The sequence below is a fragment of the Gekko japonicus genome, unplaced genomic scaffold (assembly GCF_001447785.1).
Source record: "Gekko japonicus isolate JY-2015 unplaced genomic scaffold, Gekko_japonicus_V1.1 scaffold1884, whole genome shotgun sequence".
Classification (NCBI taxonomy): domain Eukaryota; kingdom Metazoa; phylum Chordata; class Lepidosauria; order Squamata; family Gekkonidae; genus Gekko; species Gekko japonicus.
In genome coordinates, this window is record NW_015176030.1 from 297,352 (window position 1) to 305,083 (window position 7,732).

Genomic DNA, 7,732 nt, shown 5'->3' on the forward strand with positions numbered 1-7,732 from the left:
CTCTGGGGCAAGTGATGCTCTGTCTTCTTGGTGCTTGGGGGGGTCAACAGTGGGAGGGCTTCTAATGTCCTGGCCCCACTGGTGGACCTCCTGATGGCACTGGTATTTCTGGCCACTGTGTGATACAGAGTGTTGGGCTGGATGGGCCTTTGGCCTGATCCAACATTGGCGTTTCTTATGCTCTTACGTTCTTATGAATCAGACAACCAGTCCATCAAGGTCAGCATTATCTACCGAGGCTGGGAGCGGCTCTCTAGAGGCAGAGGGCTTTCAGATCACCTACAACCTGATCCTTGTAATTGGAGATGCTGGGAATGGAACCTGTGACTTCCTAGGTGCCATGCAGGTGGTTTATCACTGAATTCCCTGCTCCCCAGCTGCTGTAGCCCATTGGTGGCAGCCTGTGAAATTGTTTTTAAACAGTAGTGGCACGTGTGTTGTTATGACACTTCCAGGGGAAACTCAGAAGTTATATAGGATACCTCTAGGAATTGCTGAGAACTCTACGTTAAAACCATAGAGTTTCTGGTGATTCCTAGAGCAACCCGGCACCACTTCTGGGTTTTCCCTCGAAGTGACGTTGTGATACAGCTGATGTAAGGCCCCCCCATCCCTCATCTCAATTCTCCTGCAGGTTGCCTGGCAACCCTAGCCTCAGCCTCATGTCTCAACCACAGCCAACCCCCTCCCACAACACTTTCCTTTGGTTCCTTCCACCCAAAGATCATCCATTCTTCTCTACCCAGTCTCTGCTCATGAATACCCTTCTGTCAAAAGGAATCTCCATGTTCACAGGCAATATACCTCTGAATACCAGATACTGGGGACCAGCAGGGAATTCTTTTGCCCTCACTGATCTTTCACTTTTAAACACTACTCTGACGCTTTCCTGCAAATATATCCAAGGCCATTTGCGGTAAAACATCAAGAAGAACCTGACATCTAACACAACCGAGCAAGCACGGGAAGAAACAAAAGCAATAAGTACACAGGGAAAAGGAACCTAAATCATGCAGAGTGAATATTCTAAAATATAGCAACCGACAAAAACACCCCATTGACAACACCAGACATTAGACACCAACACCATGGGGAAAAAACAAAGACTACTGTTGCTTAGCCAAAGAAGTTTGGCACCCACCAAACAAGCCCGCATTGGGTTTTTGCAAAATTGCACGCACACTGACTGGCAGCCCCTGGGGTCACTACAACCACCCAAGGCTCGTATTCTATTAAAACACAAAATTTATTTATGACTAATTTATATGATTGTGTCTTATTTATATGCTGTCTGAGCAGAGCACTTATGTAGCAAGGATGGGGGGGGAGCAGTAGATACCAAGCAGGCTGTATGCAGGCCTGTCGCTACCGTGGGGCCTCTCGGGGCCCAGCCCCCCAACTTGCCACCAAGGCTCCCCCACGTCCAGTCCAGTCCATGCCCCCTAACTTCCAGGCAAAAGGGGAGCAGGCACCGGAAGAGGGGACATGCGCACACCCACGCCAGCTCTTCCCGCCCGCCATTCATTCGGACGCAGCGCTTGGAGGTTGGGGGAGGAGAGGCGACAGAAAATCCCCAATGGAAGGAAAAGTCCACTTTGGCACGTTCGCTCCTTCTCTCTCTCTCTCTCTCTCTCTCTCTCTCTCTCTTCACCTGGTTGCCTTTCTCGCTTCCTCCTTCAGTTTGGTGTGGGAGAGCCAGTTTGGTGTGGTGGTGAAGTGTGCGGACTCTAATCTGGGAGAACCGGGTTTGATTCCCCACTCCTCCACTTGCACCTGCTGGGTGACCTTGGGCAAGCCGTAGTCCTGGCACAGCTGTTCTTGAAAAAGAGCAGTTTCTGTCGGAGCTCTCTCAGCCCCACCCACCTCACAGGGTGTCTGTTGTGGGGAGGGGAAGGGGAAGGAGTTTGTAAGCCACTCTGAGACTCCCTTGGGTAGTGAAGGGCGGGGTATAAATCCAATCTCTTCTTCTTCTTCTTCTTCTTCATCTTCTTCTTCTTCTTCCTTGGGCTCAAGTTGGGAAGCCGGACTGGTGGTGGCATCTCTCCCTAGGAGGGAGGCTTCTTGTGCTTCCTGGTCTAGTGTGAGGGATGAATGAGTGGAAGAAATTCACAGACCCGGCCCAGAAGAAGGGCGGCAACCCAAAGAGACCAAAGCCAGTGGCTTTGGGAGTGGTGGCTGCAGTTTCATGTAGCGGTTAGGAGCACGGACTCTAATCCGGGAGAACCGGGTTTGATTCCCCCACTCCTCCACATGCAGCTGCTGGTGTTGCTGGTGTGACCTTGGGTCAGTTACAAGTTATTTCAGAGCTGTTCTCTCACGAGCAGTTCCCAAAAGAGCTCTCTCAGCCCCAGTTTGGGAGGGGCAGGACCTCTGCAATGCGTAATGCCATAGAGTCCACTCTCCAAAGCCACCGTTTTCTCCAGGGGAACTGATCTTGGTCGTCTGGAGATCAATTGTTAACAGCGGGAGATCAGCTGCCACCTGGAGGTTAGAAACCCGAGCTATGGCATCCGCGGGCACCACGTATGGGGCATCTGCCGTAGGATAACAGGCTGTGAATTGCTCCGCTCTCCACAGCAGTGGCCTCGCCTGCAGAGACAAAACAGGAAACAAACGCTAGCAAAGCAAGGCTGCACACGGGACTCCTTTACAGTAGTTGTTCAGTCGCAAGCTTAGAGGGAGCATTGGCTGCCACCTGGAGGTTGGCAACCCAAGCTATTGCATCCACGGGCACCACGTTAGGGGCATCTGCCGTAGGATAACAGGCTATGAATTGCTCCGCTCTCCAAAGCAGAGACAAAACAGGAAACAAACGCTGGCAAAGCAAGGCTGCACACGGGACTCCTTTACAGTTGTTGTTCAGTCGCACAGTTCATTGGGTGGCCAAAGTATTTGAGCTTCAGTTTCAGTATCTGGCCTTCCAGGGAACAGTCAGGGTTGATTTCCTTTAGGATTGACTGACTTGATCTTTGCAGATCCTTTACAGAGCCCAGCATTTACTTATGAGAAATTATAGGGCATTGGGCAGGGGGTTGGACTAGATGGTCTGTATGGCCCCTTCCAACTCTATGATTCTGTGATTCTCTTGTGCACCCACTGACCTCACATTGGTGTTTCCAGAGCAGTTCTCAGTCAAGTTTATATGGTTAGAGATGCTATTTTGGTGGTGGTAGAAAGCAGGGGTCATTTCATAGAAAAAGAGGTACAGGAGCTCATTAGCATAACTCATTAGCATAACATTTACATATGCCACACCCCCTGACATCACCGGACGTGTGTCAGAAGGCAACACCCACCACTCAGGCTCCACTGGACTGTTTTGGATTAGTAGCTATGGGGGGGGGAGAATGTGCAGATCTGTCCTCGCAGAGGAGGGAGAGCTTTTACCTGAATAAACCTTGGTCTTAAAGGCGCCACTGGACTGTTTTGGATTGCTATTTATGGGGGGGGGCTCTGCAACTTACCTGGTTGCTTCTTGCTCTGACTGAAGGCTGTTGGGAGCAGGGGGTGGGGCTTGTTGGATGTGCCCGCCCCCTGAGCTCTTTACTGCCGGAGCTCCGCTCCTGTGCGCTCCTGCAGGAAATGATCCCTGGTAGAAAGTGCCATCAAGGCACAGCTGACTTACGGCAACCCCACAGGGTTTCAAGGAAAGAGACGTTCAGAGGTGGTTTACCACTGCCTGCCTCTGCTTCATGCCCCTGGTATTCCTTCTGAGGTCTCCCATCCAAATTCTAGCCAGGGCTGACCCTGCTCAGCTTCTGAGATCTAACGAGATTGGGCTAGATCAGGGCAGGTGCCGTTTTAATAATATTTTAACAGTGATGGTAGAAGTGGTCCCATTTCCATTGAGGCAGGCTAGAGAAGAAGTATTCTCTGTTCTAGGGGCACTGCACACAGGCTGTTGGAACTGCAACTCACCCCCATCGCTCTTTTCCATTAGAAAACTAAGGATTTCCCCTGTAATCGGGAGCCATTCAATCAAGAATTCTACTTAATAATGAAAACGTTTCCCTCCAGGCAGTGAATTAAGCTTTAATGATCCTTAATGGTGAAGGTCGCTGATTAACTGGGATGACAATATCACTAAACTGGGGAGAGGGGGGGATGCCGAGGTGATTAAGGCGGGAATTTGAGAGGGGGATCGGGCATCTGTGGATGCTCGGAGGAGAGGGGGAGGTGGGGAGCCCCCGGTTGGCGTTTTTTAAAATGCCTCTTGAATGCCGCTTCAGGAAGCGTGACCAGATCAAAGGAGAATCGGGTGGGCTCAGATCTGAGACTCTGAGCAGACGATGTACTCTCTCAAGCAGAATTTCACAGGGTCTGTATTTCCTAGACCCTGTCCCAGGTAAACTGTTCTCCAACATTCTACCCAGGTGTTACCCTTGGAGAGATTTGGGGGGGGGGGTGTCAAGGTGGTCCACCTATTAGACTTTCCACCTTTCAGTGTTCTGCTCCATGACCCTTGGAGGCTAAACCTCTACAGACACCTCTTCTCTAGTTCACATGAAGTGGAGAAAAGTGCCATCGAGTCGCAGCCAACTTGCGGCCACCCTGTAGGGCTTTCAAGGCAAGAGGCATTCTGAGGCAGTTGCCATCGCCTGCCTCTGCGTAGCAACCCTGGGCTTCCTTGGGAGTCTCCCTTTCAAATAGTAACCAGAGCCGGCCCTGCTTAGCTTCTGAGATCTGATGAGTTCAGGCTAGCCTGGGCCATTCAGGTCATGGCCTTGTTGACATGCATGCATTAACTTATATCACAAACTGGGAGCCGGTTTGGTGAAGTGGTTAGGAACGCGGACTCGTGGGTACTCCATGAAATTGCTGAGCGGTCGGGTTAGAACGGATAAGTCCTTCTTCACCCAAAGAGTGATTAACACTTGGAATTCACTGCCACAGGAAGTGGTGGTGGCTACAAGCATGGGCGGCTTCAAGGAGGAACTGGATAAACATATGGAGCAGAGGTCCATCAGTGGCTATTAGCCACAAGGTATAGATAGGGGCTCTGGGGCAAGTGATGCTCTGTCTTCTTGGTGCTTGGGGGGGGCAACAGTGGGAGGGCTTCTAATGCCCTGGCCCCACTGATGGACCTCCTGACGGCACCTGGTATTTCTGGCCACTGTGTGATACAGAGTGTTGGACTAGATGGGCCTTTGGCCTGATCCAACATTGGCATCTCTTATGTTCTTATGACTCTAATCTGGGAGAACCAGATTTGAGTCCCCACTCCTCCACATGCAGCTGCTGGTGTGACCTTGGGTCAGTCACAAGTTCTCTCAGAGCTGTTCTCTCACGAGCAGCTCTCGAAAGAGCTCTCTCAGCCCCCACCTACCTCACAGGGTGTCTGTTGTGGGGAGGGGAAAGGAAAGGGAGGGGAAAGGAAAGGAAAGGAGAGTGTAAACCGCTCTGAGACTCCAAGTGAAGGGCGGGGTATAAATCCAATCCTCTCCTCCTCCTCTTCCACTTTCTTTGGTCATCTTGGGGAAGAGGAAATTGCATGTTTTGTTTCTTTTCTCTCTAGCATTCCAGCCTTTCCCCTTTTGCCTGCCTGGCTTTCAAAGCTGTCTACGTCTGCATTATAAATTGGTTCTAAATTGTTCTAAATTGGTTCAGCAATCCTTTGAGCAATCTTGTGCTGCTGCCTGGGAGACTCTGAGACTCCCTGGGGTAGTGAAGCGCAGGGTATAAATCCAATCTTCTTCTTCTTCTTCTATCCTGCCCAAGGAACACACAGGGCAACACACAGGATTCTCCCCCATTTAATCCTCCCAACGACCCTGTGAGGTAGATTAGACTCAGAGCAGATCACTAGCCAAAGGCCAGCCAAGGAGTGGGGGGAACAGGTCTGAAACTTGGCCTCCCCAGGCCTAGTCCCACCCACGCCACACCAGCTCTCAATAGGGCTGCCAGGTGGGGAGCAAAGATCTCCCAGAATTGCAGCTCATCTCCAGACAATTTCCCCTGGTTGGTAGATTTCTATGGCATTGTCCTCCACTGAGGTCCCCGTCCTCCCCAGGCTCCATCCCCAAATCTCCAGGAGTTGCCCGACCCAGAACTGGTAACCCTAGCCCCCAGCCAGGGGCCGGGGAGTGGGGGGGGGACCTGGCGACCCTAGCAGCTAGCCACTATAACACCACAGGGGGAACAGGCTTCCTTTTCACCTCCTTTATCTGATACACTTCAGTTCTAATCTGCTGATAGAACCACCGCTTTCAAGTGTATCTCTTTTAAAAAGCCAACACGGTGGGCTACCGAGGAGCAAATAACAGCATAAAGCAGCAGAGAACGAAAGATTTTCCTTGGGGGTTTAGCAAGTACGTCGTTCTCGTTTTTAGGTGTGAAACATAATTTGTGAACAAGCCATGAGAAAACATGACATTGCTGCAGTAAGAATAATCATACCCGGAGATTGTGTCATGCTTTCCCAGTAATCAAAGCGTTTTCACGTATAATATCTTGGTAAACTTTGTAACAGCCCTGTAAGGCCAGAATTAGGGGCGCTTTAGCAGCCGCTGGTTCAGCTTCTGCTCTGCGTACACGAAAACACATACACAAAGCTGCCTTCTACTGAGTCAGATGATCTGTCCATCGAGGTCCGTCTTGTCTACTCAAACGGGCAGCAGCTCTCTGGTGTCACAGGAAGAGGTCTTTCATAACACTTACCGCCTGGTCCTTTCATCTGGAGATGCTGGGGATCAAACCTGGGACCTTCTGCATGCCAAGCAGATGCTCTACCACTGAGCCACAGCACCTTTGGCTTGCCCATCATTATCAGAGACTCAGTTTTTTGTCAGGCAAGTCGGCCATTCATGAGCAGTTTGAACCTGTCCAGTGGGCTTCTCCCCATGCATTCAAACAGCACAGTACAATTGGCAGCATTTGATGCATGCAGAGACTTACGGAAGTTCTAGTCCCCCTCCCCACGCACGGACCTGTTGGCATTGCATCCCATTCTACAGCCAACTGCTTAAATGACAAGCAAACAAACCAGTCAGTGAGTGATTTCCATATAAACACTGTGGCTTTGGGTATTGTTTTCAGTCTTACTGTTTGGTGTTCATCAAACCCCTCAACCTTAATGGCTGCCTATCTATATGGATCAGCAGGAGAGGGGCCGCGGCTCAGTGGAAGAGCCTCTGCTTTATATGCAGAAGGTCCCAGGTTCAATCCCTGGCACCTCCAATTAAAAGGACTCGGCTGGAGATGATGGGAAAGACCTTTGCCTGAGACCCTGGAGAGCTGCTGCCAGTCTGAGTAGACAATATTGACCGTGATGGACCAAGGGTCTGATTCAGTATAAGGCAACTTCATGGGTGTAAGCAGCATAGGAAGTGTACACAGGGGTCGTTTTGTAGAAAAAGAGGTGCAGGAGCTCATTAGCATAACTCATTAGCATAACCTATTTGCATATGCCACACCCCCTGACATCACTGGAAGAGTGTCAGAAGGCAACACCCACCACTCAGGCTCCACTGGGCTGTTTTGGATTGCTACTGTGTTTCCCCGAAAATAAGACACTGTCTTATATTTATTTTTTCTCAAGAAGACACACTTAGGGCTTATACCACAAATGCATAGAAATCCTGCTAGGGCTTATTTTAAGAAAGAAAGAGAAGGAAAGAAGGAGGGAAAGAAAGAGGGAGAGAAGGAAAGAAGGAGGGAAAGGGAAAGAAGTAGGGAAGGAAAGAAGGAGGGCTGCTTCTTGCTCCTTGTGGCCCAGGGCTGCTGGGAGCAGGGG

General features: G+C 50.5%; 1 non-coding gene across 1 annotated transcript; it reads left to right on the top strand.

The window, feature by feature from the left end:
* Positions 1 to 7,104: 7,104 nt before the first annotated feature.
* On the top strand, positions 7,105 to 7,176 carry TRNAI-UAU. The gene has a single exon. It is a non-coding gene; the product is annotated as a tRNA-Ile (tRNA).
* The last annotated feature ends 556 nt before the right edge of the window (positions 7,177 to 7,732 follow it).